Raw genomic sequence first — 9006 nt, 5'->3', positions numbered from 1 at the left:
AGATCACTCCTGCCTCTTTCCCATGCCCTAGGCTTAAGTGGGCCCTCTGGTGAGAGACTGATCCTGCTCGGTTGCTCAAATTTTTGTGATATGGGCCCTCTGTTGTTAGGTGGAACCTGCTGGGAGCCTCATCCCCTTTGTGATGAGGGCCCTGTGGTGTAACGTTAAAACTGCTGGGTTCCTCACATTTTATGATGTGGACCCAACGTTGTGATTACACTACTGCCAGGTTCCCAACCCCTTGCTGATGTGGGCCCTCTGGTGTGATGTCAACACTGCTGTGTTCCTCAATATTTTATGATGTGGGTCCGGTGTTTTCAGGTCAGTCCTGAGTAGTTCCCACCCCCTTGGTGATGTGGGACCTCTGGTGCCATATCACGAATCCTGGGTTCCTCAGCTTTTTTTGAAGTGGGCACTCTTGTTTGAGGTGGAACTTGCTGGATGCCTCATCCACTTCGTGACATGGGCCCTCATTTTTAAGATCACAACTGCTGGGTTCCTTACCTCTTTATGATGTGGGCCCAATGGTGTGAGATCATCCCTGCCTGCTTCCCAACACCTTCGTGATTTCGGGCCCCTGGTGTGCGTGAATCACTCTTGGTGACTCATCCCCTTGTTGATGTGGGCCCTCTGGTTTGAGGTGGATCCTGCTTGTTGCCTCATCGTATTCATGATGTTGGCCCTCATGTTTGAGGTAACAACTCCTGGGTTCTTTACCTTCTTTTGATGTGGTCCCGCTGGTGTGAGGACACCCTTGCCTTGTTCCCATCCCAATGCTGATGTGGGTACTCTGGTGTGAGGTGGATCCTGATGGGTGCCTCATCACCTTGGTGATGTGGGCCCTCTTGTGTAAGGTCCCTACTGCTGGTTTCCTCACATTTTTATGATGTGGGCCCAGTGTTGTGAGGTCACTCCTGCCTCCTTCCGATCACCTTGGTGATGTGGACCCTCTGGTGAGAGATTGATCCTGCTGTGTTCCTCATATTTTTGTGATGTGGGCCCTCTAATGTTAGTTGGAGCTTGCTGGGAGCCGCATCCACTTGGTGATGAGGGCCTCCTGGTATAAGTTCACAACTGCTGTGTTCCTCAAATTTTATGATGTTTGACGACCTGTGAGTGGTGTCTGCCGCCTGGATCCCATTCCCTTTGTGATGTGGGCCTTCCATGGTGACGTGTTTCCTACTGCTGTCGTCAAATTTATGATGTGGGCCCTCAGGTGTGAGGTAACAGATTCCTGGTACCCATCCCTTTGGTGATGTATGCCCTCTGGTGTTAGAAGTATCCTGCGGGGTTCCTCACCTTTTTTGGATGTGGACCCTCTGATTTCAGGGGGATCCTCCTCGTTGCCTCATCCTCTTGGTAACGTGAGCCCTCATTTTTGAGTTCACAACTGCTGGGTTCCTTACCTTTTGATGACGTGGGGCCGCTGGTGTGAGGTCATTCCTGCCTGCCTCCCAGACACTTGGTGATTGGGCCCGCTGTTGTGCATGGATCCTTCTGGGTGCCTCATCCCCTTGGATATGTAGGCCCTCTGGTTTGAGGTCACATGTGCTGTGTCCCTCACCTTTTTATGATGTGGGTCCTCTGGTGTGAGGTGGATCCTGATGGGTGCCTCATCCCTTTGGTTATGTGCGCCCTCTTGCGTAATGTCCCAACTGCTGGTTACCTCATGCTTTTCTGATGTGAGCCCTCTGTTGTGAGATCACTCCTGCCTGGTTACCATCCCCTTGGTGATGTGGGCTCTCTGCTGAAAGATTGATCCTGATGGGATCCTCACCTTTTTGTGACATGGGCCCTCTTCTGAAAGATTGATCCTGCTGCGATCCTCACCCTTTTGTGATGTGGGCCCTCTGCTTTTAGGTGGAACCTTCTAGAAACCTCATCTCCTTGGTGATGCGGGCCCCCTGCTGTAAGGTCACAACTCCTGGGTTCCTCACTTTTTATGATGTGGGCCCACTGGTGTGAGGACATTTCTGCTAGGTACCCATCCCCTTGGTGATGTGGGCCCTCTGTTGGGAGATGGATCCTAATGGGTGCCTCATCGCCTGGGTTAAGTAGGCGCTATTTTCTAATTCACAACTGCTGTTTTCCTCATATTTTTATGATGTGGGTCCACTGGTGTGAGGTCACCTCCTGCCTGGTTACCATCCCCTTGGTGATATGGGCCCTCTGGTGAGAGTTTGACCCTGCTGGGCTCTCAGATTTTTGTGATATGGGCCCTCTGTTTTTAGGTGGAACCTGCTGGGAGCCTCTTCCCCTTTGTGATGAGGGCCCTGTGGTGTAATGTTACAACTACTGGGTTCCTCACTTTTTATGATGTTTGCCCAATGTTGTGAGTACACTCCTGCCAGGTTCCCATCCCCTTTGTGATGTGGGACCTCTTGTGTGAGGCGGATCCTGATGGGTTTCGAATCCCTTTGGTGATATGGGCCCTCTTGTCTATGGTCCCATCTGCTGGTTTTCTCACATTTTTATGATGTGGGTCATCTGGTGTGAGGTCATTCCAGCCTCGTTCCCATCCACTTGGTGATGTGGGCCCTATGGTGAGTAATTGATCCTGCTAGGTTCCTCAACTCATTGTGATGTGGGCTCTCTGCTGTTATGTGGAACCTGCTGGGAGCCTCATTTCTATGGTGAGGGGCACCCTCTGGTGTAATGTAACAACTGCTGGGTACCACACGTTTTATGCTGTGTGCCCCCTGGTGGGAGGACACTCCCACCAGGTTCCAATCCCCTGGGTGATGTGGGCCCTCTGGTGTGACGTGGATCCTGATGGGTGCCTCATTGCCTTGGTTATGTGAGACCTATCATGTAAGGTCCCACCTGCTCTTTTCCTCAACTTTTTATGATGTGGGAACTCTGGTGTGAAGTCACTCCTGCATGGTACCCATCCCCTTGGTGATGTTGGCCCTCTGGTGTGAGGTGGTTTCTGCTGGGTGCCTCAACCCCTCAGTGTTGGGTCTCTCTGGTGTGCGGTTGAAACTGCTCAATTCTTCAACTTTTTATTATATGGGCCCTCTCTTGTGAGGTTACTCCTACCTGGTTGCCATCCCCTTGGTGATGGGGGATGTGTATTGTGAGGTTCCATCAGCTGGGCTCCTCACCCTATTATGATGTGGGCCATTGCATGTGAGTTCTCTCCTGCCTGTTTACCATCCCCATGGTTATGTGGGCCCTCTGGTGAGAGATTGATGCTACTGTGTTCCTCACCTTTGTGTGATGTTGGCCCTCTGTTGTGAGGTCACTCCTACCTGGTACCCATCCCTTTGGTGATGTAGGCCCTCTGTCATGTGTGGACCCTTCTGCGTGCCTCATCCCCTTGGCGATGTGGGCCCTCTGGTTTGAGGTCACATGTGCTGGTTTCTTCATCTGTTTATGATGTGGGCCCTCTGGTGTGAGTTCACTCTTGCCTTGGACCCATCCCCATGCTGATGTGGGCCTTCTGGTGTGAGGTGGATCCTGATGGGTGCATCATCCCCTTGGTGATATGGGCCCTCTTGTGTAAGTTCACAACTGTTGGTTTCCTCACATTTTTATGAGGTGGGCCCTCTGGTGTGAGGTCACTCTTGCCTCGTTCCCATTCCCTTGGGTTAAGTGGGCCCTCTGGTGAGAGATTGATCCTGGTCGGTTGCTCAACTTTTTGTGATATGGGCCCTCTCTTGTTAGGTGGAAACTGCTGGGAACCTCATCCCCTTTGTGATGAAGGTCCTCTGGTGTAACGTTACAACTGCTGGGTTCCTCACTTTTTATGATGTGAGCCCAACATTGTGAGTACACTCCTGCCTTGTTCCCATCCCCTTGGTGATGTGCGACCTGTGTTTTGAGGTCACAGTTTCTTGGTTCCTCACGTTTTTATTATGTGGTCCATTGTGTTTGTGGTCACTCCTGCCTTGTTCCCATCTCCTTGTTGATATGGGCCCTCTGGTGTGAAGTGTGTCCTCTTTTGAGCCTCATTTCTATGGTGATTCGTGCCATCTGGTGTGAGGTAACTCCTGCGTGGTTTCATCAGTTTGGTGATGTGCACCATCTAGTGTGAGATCAATCGTACATTGGTCCCATTAGTTTGGTGATGTGGGCCCTCTGTTGGATGGTGTATACCTCTGGGTTCCTCATCCCCTTTGTGATGTGGGCCCTCTGGTGTGATGTCAACACTGCTGTGTTCCTTAATATTTTATGATGTGGGTCCGGTGGTGTGAGGTCAGTCCTGCTTAGTTCCCACCACCTTGGTGATATGGGACCTCTGGTGTCATGTCACAAATCCTGGGTTCCTCAGATTTTTTGAAGTGGCCACTATTGTTTGAGGTGGATCTTGCTGGTTGCCTCATCCACTTGGTGACATGGGCCCTCATTTTTGAGATCACAACTGCTGGGTTCCGTATGTCTTTATGATATGGACCCAATGGTGTGAGGTCATCCCTGCCTGCTTCCCATCACCTTCGTGATTTGAGGCCCCAGGTGTGTGTGGATCACTCTGGGTTCCTCATCCCCTTGTTGATGTGGGCCCTCTGGTTTGAGGTGGATCCTGTTGGTTTCCTCATCCTCTTTGTGATGTTCGCCCTCATTTTTGAGGTAACAACTCCTGGGATCCTTACCTTCCTTTGACGTGGGCCCGCTGGTGTGAGGTCACGCTTGCCTTGTTCCCATATCCATGCTGATGTGGGCACTCTGGTGTGAGGTGGAAACTGATGGGTGCCTCATCCCCTTGGTGATGTGGGCCCTCTTGTGTAAGGTCTCTACTGCTGGTTTCCTCACATTTTTATGATGTGGGCCCTCTGGTGTGAGGTCACTCCTGCCTCCATCCCATCACCTTGGTGATGTGCACCCTCCTGTTAGAGATTGATGCTGCTGGGTTCCTCATAATTTTGTGTTGTGGGCCCTCCGTTGATAGGTGGAACTTGCTGGGCGCCTCATCCACTTGGTGATGAGGGCCCTCTGGTGTAAGTTCACAACTGCTGTGTTCCTCAACTTTTATGATGTTTGCCAATCTGTGAGTGGTGTCTGCCGCCTGGATCCCATTCGCTTTGTGATGTGCGCCTTCCATGATGAGGTGTTTCCTACTGCTATCCTCAAATTTATGATGTGGGCCCTCTGGTGTGAGGTAAATGATTCCTGGTGCCCATCCCTTTGGTGATGTATGCCCTCTGGGTTAGAAGTATCCTGCTGGTTTCCTCACCTTTTTTGGATGTGGACCCTCTGGTTTAAGAGGGATCCTCCTGGTTGCCTCATCCTCATGGTAACATGAGCCCTCATTTTTTATTTCACAGCTGCTGGGTTCCTTACCTTTTGATGACGTGGGCCCGCTGGTGTGAGGTCATTCCTTACTTACTCCCAACCCCTTGGTGATTGGGCCTGCTGATGTGCATGGATCCTTCCGAGTGCCTCATCCCCTTGGATATGTAGGCCCTCTGGTTTGAGGTCAGATGTGCTGCGTTCCTCACCTTTTTATGATGTGGGCCCTCTGGTGTGAGGTGGATCCTGATTGGTGCCTCATCCCTTTGGTTATGTGCGCCCTCTTGCGTAACGTCCCAACTGCTGGTTACCTCACGCTTTTCTGATGTGGGCCCTCTGGTGTGAGATCACTCCTGCCTGGTTACCATCCCCTTTGTGATGTGGGCTCTCTGCTGAAAATTTGATCCTGCTGGGATCCTCAACTTTTTGTGATGTGGACCCTCTGCTGTTAGGTGGAACCTGCTGGAAACCTCTTCCCCTTGGTGATAAATGCCCCCTCCTGTAAGGTCACAACTCCTGGTTTCCTCACTTTTTATGATGTGGGCCCTGTGTGAGGACATTCCTGCCAGGTACCCATTCTCTTGTTGATGTGAGCCCTCTTGTGTAAGGTCTCAACTGCTGGTTTACTTATATTTTTATGATGTGGGTCCTGTGTTCTCAGGTCACTCCTGCCTGGTTTCCATCCCCTTGGTGAAATGGGCCCTCTGTTGAGATAGTGATCCTGCTGGGCTCCTCAACTTTTTGTGATTTGGGCCCTCTGCTGTTAGGTGGAAACTCCTGGGAGTCTTATCCCCTTGTGATAAGGGCACTCTGGTGTAAGGTCACAACTGCTGGGTTCCTCACTTTTAATGATGTGGAACCACTGGTGTGAGGACACTCCTGCCTGGGTCAATAACCCTTGGTGATATGGACTATCTGGTGTCAGGTGGTTTTGGCTGGGTTACTCATCCTCTTTTTGATGTGGGCCCTCTGATGTGAGGTCATAACTGCTGGGTTCCTCACCTTTTCATAATGCGGGGCCTCTGGTGTGAGTTCACTTCTGCCTGGTTCCCATACCTTTGGTGATGTTGGCCCTCTTGTGTGAGGTGGCTCCTCACCTCTCTCATCTCACCTCCCTCAACTCATCCTCCTCACCTCACCTCACCTCCATCACCTGACCTCACTCACCACCCTCACCTCACCTCCCTCACCTCCATTACCTCACTTCCCTCACCTCACTCGCATCACATCCTTCACCTCCCTCAGCTCACCTCCCTCACTTCCCTCACCTCACTTTCCTCACCTCCCTACCTAACATCCCTCACCTCCCTCACCTCATGTCCCTTACCTCATGTCCATCACCTCCCTCAAGTTAACTCGCCATGCTCACCTCACCTCCCTCACCTCCCTCCACTCACCTCCCTCACCTCACCTCCCTCATCTCCCTCATGTCACCTCCCTCACTTCACCTCAACTCCCTCACATCACCTCACAACCCTCACATCACCTCACCTCCTTCACCTCACCTCCCTCACCTCCCACACATCTCCTCACCTCCCACACTTCTCCTCACCTCCCTCACCTTACCTCCCTCACCTCCCTAATGTAACATCCGTCACCTCACTTCACGTCCCTCACCTCACTTCCCTCACCTCACCTCCCTCACATCACTCACCTCACCTCCCACACCTCTCCTCACCTCCATCACCTCACCTCACCTCTGTCACCTGACCTTCCTCACCTCCCTCATCTAACCACCATCACTTCACCTCAGTCACCTCCGTCAAATCACCTCCATCACCTCACCTCACCTCCGTCACTTCACCTAACTCACCTCCCTCCCCTCACATCCCTAACCTCTCCTCCGTCACCTCCTTGACATCACCTCCTTCACCACACATCCCTCACCTCCCTCAGATCACCTCCCTAACCTCACCTCCCTCCTCTCACCTCTTTCAACTCTCTAACATCACTTCCCACACCTCATCTCCCTCACCTTAATCACCTCCCACACCTCACCTCTCCTCCCTCACCTCCCTCAACTCACCTCCCTCTACTCACCTCAACACTCTCATATCACCTGACCACCCTCACCTCACCTCATGTCCATCACCTCCCGCACCTCTCCTCACCTCCTTTATCTCACCTCACCTCCCTCACCTTAACTCCCTAACCTCTCTCACCTCACCTCCCTCACCTCACCTCTCCTCCCTCAACTTACCTCACTTCCCTCGCCTCACCTCCCTCCCCTCCCTCACCTCAACTCCTTCACGTCCCCTCACCTCCCTCACATCAAGTCTCTCACCTCCGTCACCACACTTTCCTTACCTCACATCACTCACCTCCCTCACCTCACCTCCCTCAAATCCCTCAAATCACCTCCATAACCTCACCTCACTCACCTAACATCCCTTACATCACCTCACTCACCTCACATCCCTCAACTCTCTCACCTCAACTCCCTCACCTCACCTCCCTCTCCTCCCTCACCTCACCTCCCTCACGTCACCTCTCTCACCTCTCTCAACTCTCCTCAACTCTCTCACATAACCTCACCTTCCTTACCTCACCTTTCTCAGCTCACCTCCTTCAGTTCCCATACATCTCCTCATCTTCCACATCTCCTCACCTCCCGCACCTTACCTCCCTCACCTCCCTAACCTCACCTCCCTCACATCACCTCACAACCCTCACCCCACTTCACCTCCCTCCCATCACCTCCGTCATCTCTCATCCCTCACCTCACCTCCCTCAACTCCCTCACATCACCTCTGTCACCTCAGCTCCCTCACCTCTCTCTCCTCATCTACCTCTGACACCTAACCTCCGGCACCTCACCTCTCCTCCCTCACCTCACCTCACTTCCCTCGCCTCACCTCCCTCATCTTGCTCACCTCTCCTCCCTCACCTCCCTTACCTTGCCTCCCTCTCCTCCCTGACATCACCTCCCACACCTCACGTCCCTCACCTCCCCCACCTCACGTGGCTCACTTCACCTCTCCTCCCTCACCTCACTTCACCTCCCTCACCTCACCTCTTTCTCCACCCTAACCTCACATCACACACATCCCTCACCTCACCTACCTCACCTCCATCAACTCACCTCACCTCCCTCATATCCCTCCACTCACCTCCCTCATCTCCCTCAACTCACCTCAACGTTCTCACATCACATCAACACCGTCACCTCAACTCCCCTCACGCCCCTCACTTCACCATCACCTCAACTCCCTCACCTCCCACACCTCACCACACTCACCTCACCACCCTCACCTACCCTCACATCACCTCACCTCCCTCAACTCACCTCACCTACCTCATCTCCATCACCTCCCACACCTCTCCTCACCTCCCTATCCTCACCTCACCTCCCTCACCTCTCATCTCACCTCCCTCACCTCCTTCACATCACCTCACTCACCGCCCTCACCTCACCTCCCCTCCCTCACCACACCTCACCTCCCTCACCTCTCCTCCTTCATATCACTTCACCCACCGCACCTCCCTCAACTCCCTCACATCAACTCCACCACCTCACCTCCCTCACCTCTCTCACCTCACCTCCCTCACGTAACCTCTCCTCCTCAACTCATCTCTCTTACCTTACCTCACCTCTCTCACCTCACATCTCTCAACTCCCTCACATTGCTTCCCTCAACTCCCTCACATCACCACCCTAACCTCCCTCACCTCACCTCTCACACTTCACCTCACCTTCCTCACCTCACCTCACCTCCATCACCTCACCTACCTCACCTCCCTCACCTCACACCCCTCACCTCACTCACCTCACCACCC

The sequence above is a fragment of the Lipotes vexillifer genome, unplaced genomic scaffold, assembly GCF_000442215.2.
Source record: "Lipotes vexillifer unplaced genomic scaffold, Lipotes_vexillifer_v1.1 scaffold793, whole genome shotgun sequence".
In the NCBI taxonomy this organism is placed as follows: domain Eukaryota; kingdom Metazoa; phylum Chordata; class Mammalia; order Artiodactyla; family Lipotidae; genus Lipotes; species Lipotes vexillifer.
Note: the sequence above shows the minus strand (reverse complement) of the source record.